This window comes from Macaca mulatta, chromosome 3 (genome assembly GCF_049350105.2).
Source record: "Macaca mulatta isolate MMU2019108-1 chromosome 3, T2T-MMU8v2.0, whole genome shotgun sequence".
In the NCBI taxonomy this organism is placed as follows: domain Eukaryota; kingdom Metazoa; phylum Chordata; class Mammalia; order Primates; family Cercopithecidae; genus Macaca; species Macaca mulatta.
This window is the reverse complement of record NC_133408.1, coordinates 191718043-191734158: the sequence shown is the minus strand read 5'-3', so window position 1 is coordinate 191734158 and position 16116 is coordinate 191718043. Positions and strand designations below refer to the sequence as shown.

At 38.6% G+C, this 16116-nt stretch overlaps 1 protein-coding gene across 23 annotated transcripts in view; it reads left to right on the top strand.

Moving 5' to 3' along the window:
* The window catches only part of KMT2C (lysine methyltransferase 2C), a 298088-nt gene that overhangs the window by 120153 nt on the left and 161819 nt on the right, over positions 1–16116 (top strand). The gene's annotated exons all lie outside the window — the stretch shown is intronic.

The window sequence follows — 16116 nt, the reverse complement described above, 5'->3', positions numbered from 1 at the left end:
ATGTGGACTACCTTTGTTTGATGTTTTAAAAAGTGATTAAAGATTTTTTTTAGTCCGGTTGGCAGTTCAGTTTATCTTCATTGCATTGTATCAAATATGTGCATAGTGTTCCATTTTTCAGAGCTTTTCCTGTGATTTTCATGTAATTTTGAAACTATATATATTTTGAAACAGATACAAATTCAATAGCTACCTCCCATTTATAAAGACAGCAAACTCTATGAAGTAATACTGCTTTGCTGTCTACAAATTTCTTTTTCTTTTTTCTTAAAATGTAGAGATGGGGTCTCACCATGTTGCCCAGGCTGGTCTCAAACTCCTGGGCCCAAGGGATCCTCTCTTCTCTCCTTGGCCTCCTAAAGTGTTAGGATTTTAGATGTGAGCCGCTGTGCTTGGCCTTCCCTTTTTTTTTTTTTTTTTTTTTTTTGAGAGGAGTTTTGTTCTATTGCCCAGGCTGGAATACAGTAGCATGATCTCAGCTCACTGCAACCTCTGCTTCCCTGGTTCAAGCGATTCTGCTACCTCAGCCTCCTGAGTGGATGGGATTATAGGCTTGTGCCACCAACCTGGCTAATTTTTGTATATTTAGTAGAAATGGGGTTTCACCACGTTGGCCAGGCTGATCTTGAACTCCTGACCTCAGGTGATCTGCCCACCTCGGCCTCCTGACGTGCTGGGATTACAGGTATAAGCCACTGCGCCCGGCACTTTTGGTTTTTAACAGTTTTTTTGGGAGAAGTGAGACAGCCCTTCCAGTGAAACATTAAAACTGGAAATTTTGACCTTAGAAACTATATGGGCTTTAATAGATAGAACATAGGCAAAGCTTTCAAAAGTATAGTTGAGACAAGGACTTAACATTCAAGTAATAGTTCAATCATTAGAACATTAGCTTTCCTCGGATTATCAAAACGACCTGATTTACATAGATGAGTAACCATCACCTCAAGAGTAGTGAAGTCAGAGTGCTTGTTTTGGAAATTTTACATTAAAGTGTATATGTCATCAAATTTTGAACAGTTTAATGCATAATAGTATTTTCCCCAGCCTGAGCATTCTTAGAGGCTGGATTAAGACAATGATATTACAGTGAAAACCATCTCTTTTATGAATTACTTCACAAAAGTAATTTTTATTTTGGGCTATTTTGTGACAGTGAAAAGTATTACAGGGAAGGTAACAAAGGCTAAATGAGCTTTTTGGTGGTGGATTGGAAATAGAGGAATCAATATAAACTCATAGTATTTGATACTTAGTACAGAAATGTAGGTGTAGGTAGTTGTCTGAGTTTGTATGTATACATACATTTCCTACCTCTGTTTGCTGGGAAGGTAGTTAAAAGAAAACTTGCCTCACTCTGTCCCTTTTGGACAGAAGTTACCATTTTTGTTCTTCCTGATTAATAATTAAATTGTATTTAGAGATGAAGACTGTATCCTACCACTAGCAGAGGAATTACAAGGCCTTAGGAGACATTGCATCCCTTCTGACTTTGTTTAGGCATTGGTATTTGGTGGGCCTAAGCAAGTTAAATGCAGATTGAGTACTTGGAGTAGGTAGACCGTGTGGGGATTAGAAGGGACCTAGTGGTAACTCTGTCAAACCTTTACTTCTCCGCTAGATTCAATCACTCAAAACTCACAGGAGGGTCAGTTTTGTATTGCCATTTGTACTGTTTTTTGTTTGTTTTGTCCTTCAATTCCCCTCCCCTCCCCTCCCCTCCCCTCCCCTCCCATCTCCTCTCCCCTCCCACCCTCCCTCCCTTCCTCTCTCCCTCCCTCCCTCTCTCCCTCTTCTTTCCTTCCCCTTCCTCCCTTCCTCCCTTCCTCCCTTCCTCCCTTCCTCCCTTCCTCTCCTCTCCTCTCCTCTCCTCTCCTCTCCTCTCCTCTCCTCTCCTCTCCTCTCCTTTTCTTCCCTCCCTCCCTCCCTCCCTCCCTCTTCTTTCCTTCCTTCCTTCCTCTTCTTTCCGCCCTTATTTCCAGGGTCTCACCCTGTCGTCCAGGCTGGAGAGCAGTGGCGTGATCACAGCTCATTGGCAACCTTGGCCTCCCAGGCTCAAACGATCCTTCCCCCAGCCTCCCGAATAGCTGGGACCACAGGCATGCGCCGCCTTGCCTAGCTAGTTTTTAAATTTTTTGCAGAGACTAGGTTCTGCTCTGTTGTCCAGGCTAGTCTCGATCTCCTGAGCTCAAGCAATCCTCCCACCTTATCCTCCGGAAGTGCTGGGATTGCAGGCGTGTGCCACCACGCCTGGCTTTTGTTCATTATTCTTCGTTATCAAATAGGCACAAGATGGACCCATTAGTTAGAACTTTGTCTCAAGAAAGGAAGACTTGTCTCACTGGCAAAAATTCAAACATAAAACAACGCATTTGTTGACAAGGCTGTGGGGAAACGTACTCTCATTCTTTGCTGCTGCGGATGCAAATTGGTACACGTCTTTTGGAGGGAAATTTGGTGATACCTAACAAACTATGTATGCATTTACCTCTCAATTATTCTAGGAATCTATCCTGAATATGCCTCTAACAATACAAATTATGTGTTATTAAATGTTATTAATTATAGTATTATTTAATTTGTGAAATACTGGAAACAAACTAAATGCCCACACAGAGGAGAATGGTTGAATAAGCTGTTACATCCATACATCCATATAATGGAGTGCCATGCAGATAAATCAGAAACTAGAGATTGGTTACCTATAGGGAGTGGGAGGGAGAAGAAGGGAATGGAAATCTGTGTAGCATGGATGAAATGTGAGTGGCACTTCTCAGAATATATTTGTTAGTATAACTCTAATTCTTAGAACCATAGGATTATTTTACATGCTTCTATGCAGTTGCCATGAACTAGGATGTGGGGGACCAAATAAGCAATTACCACCAACCCAGATGCAGGAGAACCCAAAAAGGAATAGTAAAATTCACATAGAATTGGATAGGGAAGGAAAGAACTCACCTAAGTAACTGTAGAAAATGGTGTCTTGAGACAAAAAGAAGTGTATAGTCATGGTCATGCTGTAGTGTTGAAATGAGATCAGAAGTATGAATATAAACTCATGGTTTTTAATATTTACACAGACATACAGAAATATAGATGTGTGCATATGTATGAGTTAATTTGAATATGTATATTTCCTGCTTCTATCCCCTGAGAGGGCATAGAAATGGCACACCACAGTAGCACTGAGAATGCCTAGTGCTTAGATCTTGGTCTCTAACCATTGTTCTTCAATGAAAGGAACCAGGGCTCCTTGAGAAGTAGTTCCTTACAGGACTGATGCAGAGAAAATATAAGGTAAGCCTAGATCATCTTTTGGTGCCAGAAAGTAACGAAGTGCTTAAAAAGATGGAAACCTGTTCAAAGCACGGCAGCCAACCTGAAGGAGCTCCTAAGAACTGGACCAATTTTAGCAACCACAAAAATAATGATAATATTGCATTTTCATCCATAGAATAAGTACACGAGTCCATACTGATGTAAATAAATATAGATTGTCCAGTCACGTCACTGCTGTACTTAACACTCTTTTTCAGTGACTTCCCAATTTATTCTGAGGAAAAAAAAAACAGATTCTTTACTAACCTGTAAGGCTCTACATGATCTTCACCACGCCTCACATGTACTTCTCAGACATCTTTCACTATAACTGTTCATTTACTTCCTTAAGCCACACTGACCTCGTTGGTCTTACTCAAGTACGCAGACGCAGGTCCACCTCAGGGCCTTTCATAATGCATGAGTTGTCCCCTCATATCCTTTATGTATTTATTCAAGCGTGACTTTACAGTGAGGCCTTTGCTAGGCTTCCTGTCAAAGATTCCAAATGCCTTCTCTTCCCGTAATGCCTGCTTTTTTGTTTTCTTTTTCGTACTTATCACCTCTGACAGAGTGTATATTCACTTAATCTTACTTATTGTTCATCTCCCTCTTGCTAGTATAGTAGTGCCATTTGGATAGGGTTTTTTTCTGTTTTGGTTATTCCTCAGTAAATATTTGTAGACTAATTGATAGCACTGAAGATCATTCATGGAATCATTCATAGGCAGCAAATAAGTTTGAAGTACCCAAAAGTGTTACTGGAGGTTATCAATGTGGCTAATTACATGAAAGTTTATATACTTAATCTCTAAATAGAGCAAATCTTTACAGTTCTACAGAAATGATTGGGAAGGAGGAGCCAAGGAAAATTTCTGCTATCACAAAAGTTTCCCTAGGGGCGATATAGCTATTGAACTTAGAAGACATTTATATTTTGCCAAAAGGTAGATGTTCTAAATTTGCTGACCTTGGCTAGGTGCGGTGGCTCCCACCTATAATTCCCACCTCCCATGTTGGCAGGCCAAGATGGGAGGATTTCTTGAGCCCAGGAGTTTGAGACCAGCCTGGGCAACATAGTGAGATTTCGTCTCTATTAAAATAAAAAATAAAAAATTAAATTTGCTGATCTTTCTTATGTTGACATGTAGCTGAGTATATTCTGATACCTAGCTCTATTTTCAAAGAAAACAAACACTTAACCTGCCCCTTCAAGATAAAGTTGACATTTCAACATTGAGAATGCAGTGACTTTTCAAAGAAACATGTCCTGGGGGGTTGAACATTTCGAAAACAGATGTTTTGAACTATTTATGTTGATATTTTATTGTCAGAAATAGTGAAGGTTGTAAAAACAAAACAAAAAACTCATGTTTGTCATCTTAAAAAACTTGAACATGGAATTTTCTGATTTGTTTAAAATATTCTAAAGAGCTCTGGTTTGTTTTAAGCCCACTTATTAAAAATTCAGTATTTTTATTAGGGTGAAATTTTGCTTCAATTTTGATAATTTTGGTTGAGATTCAAAAATGATTGTGGAAATCATGTACTACTTCTAATTAGATTATTTTACTTTTGGGGAGAACCTGTTTTTTAAACCTATGAGAGCCATGGAAACTAGATATTAAAATAAACCCAAGTTAGAATTAGGCTTTTTAATATAAGAAAATGGAAAGGAATGAGATACTATAAAGCTCAGATGAGGGGTTGCAGTACTTCGTAAATTTTTTGGTTGTGCACATCTTTTAGTAAGAAATGTTTGAGTATGCAGCTTTATTATACATTCTCAGTGGAATATGTATGTCTTCTGTTTTTTTTGGGAGACATGGTCTCCCTCTGTCTCCTAGGCTGGAGTGCGGTGGTGCAGTATCAGTTCACTGCAGCCTCTGCCTCCTGGGCCCAAGTGATCCTCCCACCACTCAGCCTCCCAAGTAGCTGAGATCATAGGCATGCACCACCACGCCTGGCTAATTTTTGTGTTTTTAGTAAAGACAGCGTTTTGCCATGTTGGCCAGGCTGGTCTTGAACTCCTGGCCTGAAGTGATCTGCCTGCCTTGGCCTCCCCAAGTGCTGGGATTATAGGCATGAGCCACCATACGCAGCCATGCGTATCTCCTTTATGTAACTTAACAACATTGGCAACGTTTGTTTGTGTGAGTTTTTTCTTCTGTCTCCATTTGTGTATGTGAGTCTTTTTCTATGGATTTTTCCCACCATGGCTGTAAGCACCATGAGCATGAGGAAAATAGCTGTTTTGCTTTATAATATTTTCTCTGGTGCCTAGCAAAGTACCTGGAACACAAGAGAGTCACTAATGGGATAAATACATGCATTAATGGGTTTTGTCAATGAAGGGCAAAATTTAGTGCATTAGCTTGAATGAGGAGGTAGGTCCTACTGGCCTCTATTGGGTAGACGTCAGGGCTGCCACTAAACATTCTACAATATACAGGACGGCCTCCCGCACCAAAAACTACACAGCTTAAAATGTCGATAGTGCTGAGGTTGAAAAATCCTGGTTTAACGATATTATTCCTGTGTTAATATATTTAAAATAATTTCCTCAGTTGTTACATGGCATTTTTATCATGCAATTTCGTTTTTTTCTGAAATATACCTCAGATTGTTTTTAGTTTTTCCAGGGGAAATTTTATTCATCTTTTACTAGAGAAAAGAATATGGCAAACAGTGAATCTGTGTTTCAGGAAGGCTAACGGTGTTTTTCTTTTAATTTCCCTTTTGAAGCTCTCGGGGTGCTACCAACATCTTGGAAATATGGATAATTTGAGTATTACTGAGGGAATAGTTTCATTCTACATGCTACAAATGTTTAATCATTTTATTTATCTAAAGCTCATTTCTTGGCCAGGCGCAGTGGCTCATGCCTGTAATCCCAGCACTTTGGGAGGCTGAGGCGGGTGGATCACCTGAGGTCAGGAGTTCGACAGCAGCCTAGCCAACATGGCAAAACCCTGTCTCTACTAAAAAAATACAAAAATTAACCAGATGTGGTGGTACACACCTGTAATCCCAGCTACTTGGGAGGCTGAGGCAGGAGAATTGCTTGAACCCAGGAGGTGGCACTGCACTCCATCCTGGGCAACAAAGCAGGACTCCTTCTCTAAATCAATCAATCCATCCATCAATCAGTCTCCTTTCTCTTGTATTCCCAGTACTGCCCCCCAAAAGGAAGTAGTCCATAAACCCCCAACATACATTTCTGTTTTCTTAACTAGTTCTGAATAAAATGTTCAGTGTTGGCTGGGCACGTGGCTCATGCCTGTAATCCTAGCACTTTGGGAGGCTGAGGCGAGCGGATCACTTGAGGTCAGGAGTTTGAAACCAGCCTGGCCAATGTGGTGAAACCCTATCTCTACTAAAAATACAAAAACTAGCTTGCTGTGTTGGCATGCACCTGCAATCCCAGCTACTCGAGAGGCTGAGGCAGGAGAATCTCTTGAATCCTGGAGGCAGAGGTTGCAGTGAGCTGAGATCATTATATTGCACTCTGGCCTAAGACTCTGTCTCCAAAAAAAAAAAAAAAAAGTTTTACTCTTAAAATAAGACATATAAAAAGTACTTCTGTTGTCTCCCCTCTTAGAATTGGTAATCTCTTCCTTCTCCACACTCATCCCCTGCTGTAATTCTGTATTAAAATTTCATTGTATTTTGTGCCAGATGTCTTTGTGTAAAACCAACTTAGTTCTGTGAGAAGAGTTGTATGTTTTTAATATTTTTGTTCTTTTTGTAGACTGCAGAAACAAAAATAGCTTTCCTATAGTAAGGTGGCAATTTACATTAAGAATGTAGATAAGCAAATTTAAACTTTTAAATGTAATTTGTCTAAAAAAATGGAAGAACAGTATATAGTAAAAGTCTCTCCTCCAACCAATGGAAAGCACTTTTATGTAAGATCTTTTAAGTGACTGACTTGGATCTTTACGTAAGGTAATTTGCTACATCTATTTTATAAATAGTGTTATTTAATACTGTTTTATTTTCTGTAGAATCCTAGTGTTTTTCCATGTAAATTAAAAAAAAATTCTTAAAGTATGTATCCCTTATTTTCCCCTATAGTTGTTTGTTTTTACTTCTGTTTTTAAGAGATAGCATCTCAGTTGTCTAAGCTGAGTGCAGTAATATGATCATGGCTTACTGCAACCTCGACTTCTTAGGCTCAAGCAGTCCTCCTGCCTCAGCCTCTGGAGTAGCTGGGACCACAAATGCATGCCACCACACCTGGCTAACTTTTCTTTTCTTTTTTATGTTTTTGAGACAGAGTCTCACACTGTCACCAGGCTGGAATGCAGTGGCGTGATCTTGGCTAACTGCAACCTCTGCCTCCTGGGTTCAAGTGATTCCGCTGCCTCAGCCTTCCAAGTAGCTGGGATTACAGGTGCCCGCCACCATGTTCAGCTAATTTTTTGTATTTTTTTAGTAGAGATGGGGTTTCAACATGTTGTCCAGGCTGGTCTCGAACTCCTGACCTTGTGATTTGCCCACTTTGGTCTCCCAAAGTGGTGGGATTACAGGCGTGAGCCACCACACTTGGCCAACTTTTCTTTCTTTCTTTTTTTTTTTTTTTTAAAAGAGACAGGGTCTTGCTCTGTTGTCCAGGTTGCTCTCAATTCCTGGGCCTAAGCAATTCTCCCACCTGGGCCTGCCAAACTGCTAGTATTATAGGCGTGAGCCACTGCGCCTAGCTCTTTATAGGTTTTTTCTTTGTTTTGAGATGGAGTTTCGCTCCGTCACCAGGCTGGAGTGCAGTGGCACGATATCGGCTCACTGCTACCTCCACCTCCCTGGTTCAAGTGACTCTCCTGCCTCAGACTCCTGGAAGTAGCTGGGACTACAGGCGTGTGCCACCACACCCAGCTAATTTTTGTAATTTTAGTAGAGATGGGGTTTCACCATGTTGGCCATGATGGTCTCAATCTCTTGACCTCATGATCCACCCACCTCGGCCTCCCAAAGTGCTGGCATTACAAGCGTGAGCCACTGTGCCCGGCCAGCCCTTTATAGTTTAAGAGGAAGGATAAACCTTAAGAGATCACAACCCTATATTTGTGTCAGGGGTCCACAAGACTGCCTCCATGTTTGGAGATTTGCTAGAAGGACTCATGGGATCAGCTTAGAGTTGTAATGGCTAAGATTTATTACTGTAACATAGTATGGATATATAGTAGAAAGATCTCAATGGAAAAAAACACTGACAGAGTCTGGAAAAATTCATGTACAGGCTTCCTTATGTGCTGTGCCTTCCATAAGGATCACACAGATTACCTTCTTTCCCCTTAATGAAAATACAGCAACATATGTGACTGCCGAAGAAACTCACAGTTTTTATCTAGGCTGGTCATGTAGGTATACTCTCTGCCTAGCATGTGTGAAATTTCCAGTCTCATAAAAAGAATAGGATAAGCCACATTATTTCCATAGTCTAGGTACAGTAAACCATGATTATCAGATAGGGAACCCTCCTGAAAATCAAGTTCTCAGAAGCCAGCCTAGGACCAACTGTGCAAACACACAGACCCTCCTTCACAGGATAATATAATAGTCTCAGATCTGCTTTGTTAATTTTTGTTTGCATAGAGTTTTATAATATAATTGGAAGGTGTCTCAAATACTACATATTTCTGTCTAATGGGCTATAGTATGAGTGTTGTATAGTATATAACATTAAATTATTCTCCATTATAGGCAGGCTGTGGTAAGTGTTCTAATGTTTATACAAAAGAACTTTGTAGCTTTGAGCAGAGTGCAAAGAGAGTGTTAACGATACTTTTGACTGCAAGTAGTGGAAAAATTTTGTGTTTAACTCTGAAATAGGCTTTGCTTGATATTAATATTTCCATTCTAGCTTTCTCTTGACTAGTGTAAGCATGACGTATATTATTCCATCCTTTTATTTTAACCTGTTTGCATCTTTGTATTTAACTTGTGTTTCTTGAAGGCAATAATTTTATTTATCTGATAAAAACATATAAGAGACAATCACATTAAATGTACATGGTCTGAAAATCTCTGCTTTTTAATTGGGGGTATTTAGACCATGTACATTTAATATGACTGTCTTCTTATATGTTTTCTATTTGTCTGCATCTGTTCCTTGCATCATTTTCCTTGCATCCCCCACCTGCCAAGATGGGGTCTTGCTTTGTCACCCAAGCTGGAGTGCAGTGGTGTCATCATACCTTACTGCAGCTTTGACCTCCGAGGCTCAAGTGATCTACCTCAGCCTCCCAGCAGCAGGGACCACAGTTGTGCACCACCACACCCAGCTACTTTATTTTTTTATATATGGGGTCTCACTGTGTTGCCCAGACTGGTCTCAAACTCCTGAGCTCAAGTGAGTCTCCTGCCTTGACCTCCCAAAGTGCTGGGATTACAGGTGTGAGCCGTTGCACTTGGCCTTCTTGCATTCTTTTACTTTTTTTTTTTTTTTTGAGATGGAGTCTTGCTCTGTTGCCAGGCTGGAGTGCAGTGGCGCTATCTCGGCTCGCTGCAATCTCTGCCTCCTGGATTCAAGCGATTCTCCTGCTTCAGTCTCTGGAGTAGCTGGGATTACAGGTGCACCCCACCACACCCAGCTAATTTTTGTATTTTTAGTAGAGGTGGGGTTTCACCATGTTGGCCAGGGTGGTTTTGATCTCCTGATCTCGTGATCTGCTTACCTCAGCCTCCCAGAGTGCTGGGATTACAAGCGTGAGCCACCACGCCCAGCCTCCATTATTTATTATGAGTCCAGTTTGCCTCTTTTTATTACTTTCACCTATTTTTTAAAATTATTTTTGTGGTTGCTTTAAGATTTGTAGTGTACATTTCCAGAGGTCTACCTTCAGGTAATATTGTACACTTCATCAATAATAAAACCATTCCTTCATTTACTTTCTTTTCCTCCCTCCTGCACTTTGTGCTATTGCTGCCTTGCATTTGACTTTTACATATGTTATAAACTCTAATTTTTTGCTGTTTATTAAATATATATCTGTTAGAGATTTAAATAATAAAAAATTTAAAAGATGTTTGCTCATATAGTTACCACTTTGGTGCTCTTTATTCTTTGTATTGATCCAGATTTTCATCTGACATCATTTTCTTTCTGGAGAATATCCTTTAAGATTTCTTGCAGAAATCTTAAAGGATCCTTTAAGAATAAGGATCTTAAGAATATCCTTTAAGATTCATCCTGTTGATGAATTATTTCATTATTTATGTTTCAGATGTGTCTTTATTTCATCTTCATTTTTGAAAGATATTTTTGCCAGGCATAGAATTCTAGTTGGCTTTTTTTCTTCTGGAACTTTAGAGATATGCTGCTGTCTTCTCACTTGCATTGTTTCTCATAAGAAATCTGATGTTGTTCTTATCTTTGTTCTTCTATAGGTAACATGTCTTTTTGTATGGCTGCTATTAATAATGTTTCCCTGATTTTGAACAGTTTGATTATGTTATCCCTTGGTCTAATTTTCTTCATGTTTCTTGTGCTTGGGGTTTGCTGAGTTTCTTGGATCTGTGAGTTAATAGTTCTTGTTATGGCCAGAAAGTTTTCAGCAGTTATTTCTTCAAGTATTTTTTTCTCTTCCTCTTTTCTCTCCTTTGGGGACTCCAGTTACCTGTATATTAGGCCATTTGAAGCTGCCTGACTGCTCACTGATGCTTTTTAAAAATCATTTTTAAAGATTTTTTTTTCTTCTTGTACTTTAGCTGGTGTCTGTTCTTATATCTTCAAGTTTGCTAATCTTCTGCAATTTCTAATCTGCATTAGTTCATCCAATGTAATTTTCATCTCAAATGTTTTTGTCTTTGAAAGTTTGATTTTGGCTTTTCTTGTTTATCTCCCATGTCTCTATTTAACTTTTTGATTATATGGGATACACGTATAAAAACAGTTTTAATGTCCTCCTCTGCTAATTTTAACATCTCTGTAAGTTCTGGGTCAGTTTTGATTAGTTTCAGTTTGCATCATGATTGTCTGCTTCTTTTTATGCCTGATAATCTTTATTTAGTTGTAAAATTTACCTTGGGTTCTGGTTGTTTTCTTTATTCTATAAATCTTCTTGAGCTTTGTTTTGAGATGTAGTTGAGTTACTTATAAACAGTTTCATTCTTTTCAGTTTTGTTTTTATGATTTATTAGGCAGATATGAAGGAGTGCTTAATCCAGGACTAATTATTCCTCACTACTGAGGCAAAACTTTCCTATGGACTCTGTTGAATGTTCCATGAATTAATAGTTTTCCCAGTTTGGCTAGTGGGAACAGACAATATTCTTGGCTTTATATGAATATCAGGCCCTGTTCCCTCCCATTCTTTCTGATGGTTCTTTTTCTGGTCTCTGATAGTTTCCTCATATGTGTATGCTGATCAGTTCTCTGGTGAATGCTTGAGAGGGGACCTCCATAGACCTCTGGGATTCTTTTCTATGCAACTCTCTCCTCCCAGTGTTCTGTGCAGTTATTCCTTGCTGCTTTTTTCTCTACTGGCTCTTAACTTTCTCTCTCCAGCTCAGGAGTCAGCTGAGATTTGCCTCACTTGCCACTCTCTATGCCATGGCCTGGAAACTCTCTCATGGTTGTGTGCTGGGGCATATGTAGAGCTCACCTCTTTTGTTTCTCATTTCTCAAAGCTCCACAGTCCTTTGTTGTCTGATGTTCACATATCATATATATGTTCACATATATTCACATGTCTCTCATATATGTGTGTGTGTATATATATATTTTTTAATTTTAGTGGAGATGGGATTTCACCATGTTTGCCAGAGCTGGTCTCAAACTCCTGACCTCAAGTGATCCACCTGTCTTAGCCTCTCAAAGTGCTGGGATTACAGATGTGAGCCACCATGCCCTGCCATGTCTTTGTTTTTTATGGTTGTTTCAGGAGGAGCATAAATCCGGTAATCCGGTCTCTGTGACTCCATCTTGGCCAGAATTAGAAGTATTATGCAAGTAACTAAGAAGTTCGTTATTTCACAATAGAAAATTAGGAGTTAGGGTAATGGGTAGTTCAGTAACTTCACGATAACTTAATAGTTCTTATAGCTTTATACTAAGTCTCTATATTTGGTAGTGTAAGTATTATTTCCACCTCTTCCTATGGCAGAGATACTTGGTTTAGATTAGCCTTTCCACTGAAAATAATTTAGAAAAGCTGTATAAAATATTGTTTCAAATAAATATTTAAGAAATCTGAAAACTAGAAGAGTGGTGAGGACTTGAGGGAGTGAGAACTTAGAGGGTAAGGTTGTACAGAAGTTGGCCTGTCTTTAAATTTTCTTTTCCCCTTGAGTTAATTGCTTAGTTCATAAAAATCCAGCTGAGAGGTTGAAAAGCTGAGAAACTTCTGGCAGTCTGCATAGCTGAGAAGACAAAAAGGGAATTTAGGGGCCGTTAAATATTATAGAAGTTTATTTAGGACCCTGAAGGCTACAGAAGGGTGGATGGAGGTGTCAGCAAATGACAGCCTGTGGGTCACATTCAGTCCTCCAGCTATGGGACATGAGCTAAAAATGTTTTTTACCTTTTAAAATGTCTGAAAAAAATTTAAAAGGGAATAATAATTTCATGACATAGGAAATCATATGACATTCAAATATTAGTGTTTAAAACTAAAATTTTATGGGAACAAAACCACACCCATTTATTTGGGCATTATATATGACTTCTTTTGCACTGCAGTGTCAAAGTTGGTTGCTACAGAGAGCACATATATTTCAAATTGCTGCTCTGCGTGCTACAAATCACAATGACATAGTTACAGTTTGTTAGTATCTGTATGTGTGTGCGTGCCACGCATATTGCCCTGGCATCTTATTTATTTCTCTCATTACCAGTGCATACCTACCTATCATGTTAAAACAAGAAAAGGAGAAAAGTAGACTTGATATGTAACACTTTTGAGGCATAGTGGAATGTATACTGTTATCAACAAATTAGATAGCAAAGCATTCTATTTATTATGCCAGAAGACTATGGCTGTGCTAAAAGAATACAATATATATCAACATTACCAGACTGGGCACTTCTCACATTATTCCCAACCAACAGGAATAAAACTAAAAGGTCAGAAAAAAAACAGTAAATTAAAGCAAAATTTTATCACAGCAGAATTTTTTCTCAAAAACAAAAAATGGAAATTAGGCTATAATTAAAGTAAGTTTTTCAATGGCTTATTTGTTAGCCAAGCAAGGAAAACCATTACCAACAGTAGTTAATTAAATTATGTTTTATTATGGTAACCAAAGATATGTTCATAGGAAATAAACTTTAAAAAAGACTATTAGCCTTTCAGCGAGAGTAACTGCTCTATAAGTTAAGGACGTTGGGAGTAATATCAAGTCATTTTGGAAAGGAGGGTGAATGATTTTTCATGGTTTTCTTAGGCTTTTGATGGATGAATAGGTGTTAGCAGTACTATTCAGTTGTTACATATTCCAGAAGTCACTGAGTTTGAAATGATTGAATAATTAGTATTTATGCATAGTCTATGTGAAACAACTACAAGAGAAAATATTTTCAGAAAAGTTGAGCAAACACTAATTTAGTGCAACCTGAAGTGGAATCTGCTAAGATGTGTTACAGTTGATAGTGGCAAAAATAACTGTGGAGCAGAAAGACTTTAGTTGGACAAATTTATAAAGCTTGTTAAATGTCAGGTGTTTAAAGCCTGATTATTTATTGTATTATTTATTAGCAGGTACTTTGCAGAAAATATTTAAATCTGTCATGTTTTAGTGAGCTATTATATAATAGTGTCAGCGGTGATTTTGACTTGCGTTTATGGACTTCATCATCAAATCCTATGAATTTTTGTTATATATAGAGGCAGAATATACTGAATTACCTTTCTACATAGCAGTTTAATGACTTGGCAGTGGTAAAGTTTTATTGCAGTTTTTTTTGCATTGAGGAATGAGATTGAAATTTTTCTGAATAAGATTACCCTCAACTATTAAGTCAAATACTTAATAGCTTTGAAAGTTGACTTTTCCTATAGATTTCATAATATTTTGTAACAAATTCAACCTAAAATTACAAGGCAGAACAGTGATTATAAGTCTTAAACTGTGGTAAGGTCACTTCTACAACTATTGTTTCGATCACAAGTGATGGCAGATTACTTTACACAGTTTATATGCTGTCAGAAGTTAAAATAAAAATCACCATCTCTATTCCCGTATAAATTTGCTACAGAGTTATTTTCCAAGCTCAGACTGCAGTTCCTGGAGCAGGTTATGGACCTCAAGAGAAGTATAAAAGAATTTCCGCCGGGCACGGTGGCTCATGCCTGTAATCCCGGCACTTTGGGAGGCCGAGGTGGGCGGATCACGAGGTCAGGAGATCGAGACCATCCTGGCTAACACGGTGAAACCCCGTCTCTACTAAAAATACAAAAAGTTAGCCGGGCGTGGTGGTGCACGCCTGTAGTCCCAGCCACTTGGAGGCTGAGGCAGGAGAATGGCGTGAACCTGGGAGGCGGAGCTTGTAGTGAGCCGAGATCACGCCACTGCACTCCAGCCTGGCTGACAAAGTGAGACTCCGTCTCAAAAAAAAAAAAAAAAAAAAAAAAAAAAGAATTTCCATATTTCAAAATACATTTAACTCTCTGAATCAGGAGCTTCAATCTGTCCTTTAATTGGAAGTGATTATTCTGCAATATAATGACATGCTAAAAGACAAAGGTGAAGAGAAGACTCTAATAAAATTTTATAATTAACTTTCAAAGATGAATATGCTCAATTAAAATTACATGCTTGTGGATTTCTATCAGACCTCTATGTTAAAAAGATTTTTCAAATGTGGATATAGGAAATCTCATTGTAGGCTGGGCATGGTGGCTCACACCTGTGATCCTAACACTTTGGGAGGCTAAGGCAGGTCGATCACTTGAGGCCAGAAGTTTGAGACCAGCCTGGCCGACATGGCAAAACCCTGTCGCTACTAAAAAATACAAAAATTAGCCAGGTATAGTGGCTCATGCCTGTGATCCCAGCTACTCTGGAGTGTGAGACAAGAGAATAGCTTGAATCTGGGAGGCAGAAGTTGCAGTGAGCTGAGATTACACCCCTGCACTCCAGCCTGGATCACACAGCAAGACTGTCTCAAGAAAAAGAAAATCTCATTGTAGATCAGAATGTACAAATGAACACTTATATCAATTTCAATGATAAGGAAAATAGCTTTGAATCCTAATTAAATGAAATGTTATTTCCCCTTCCAAATTCTATTATTTTCATTAGTAGACCTATATTACAAACAATTGTATTCAATCATTATATTCTGAATAATTATCAGTAAGTTTGTGGAAATTTATTTGCTCTCATCAGATATATACAGATACGCTCTCAAGATATCCCCGGTTTTGCCCCTTGTTACACAAAACCGACAGTATTTGCTATCTGGCTTTTTGGAAAAAGTTTGCTGATCCCTAGGCCTGCACCTTGGAAACGCGGGAAGGTGGTGGAAAAAAATCTGCTTTTACAAAGACTCAACTTTGAATAATCATGAGCTTCAAAGCAGCTCATATGCATATTAAATTAATGTGATCTTTTCTAGCCTAAGGACCCATGTGGAGGAAAAAAAAAATCTCTGGTAACTGGCATCATCTAGTGTTTCAAAATATCTCTACAGGTATTTCAAAAACAAAATTTAGCAATAAGTCAGAAATTATCAGGCATACTAGAAGATAAGATCAAGTCATGAAAATCAAGAGAAAGAACAAATGGTAGGAAAATGTCTTTCAATTCCTTTTGGCCCTTCGTATTTCCACCTAAACTCATAAGCTTTTAAAA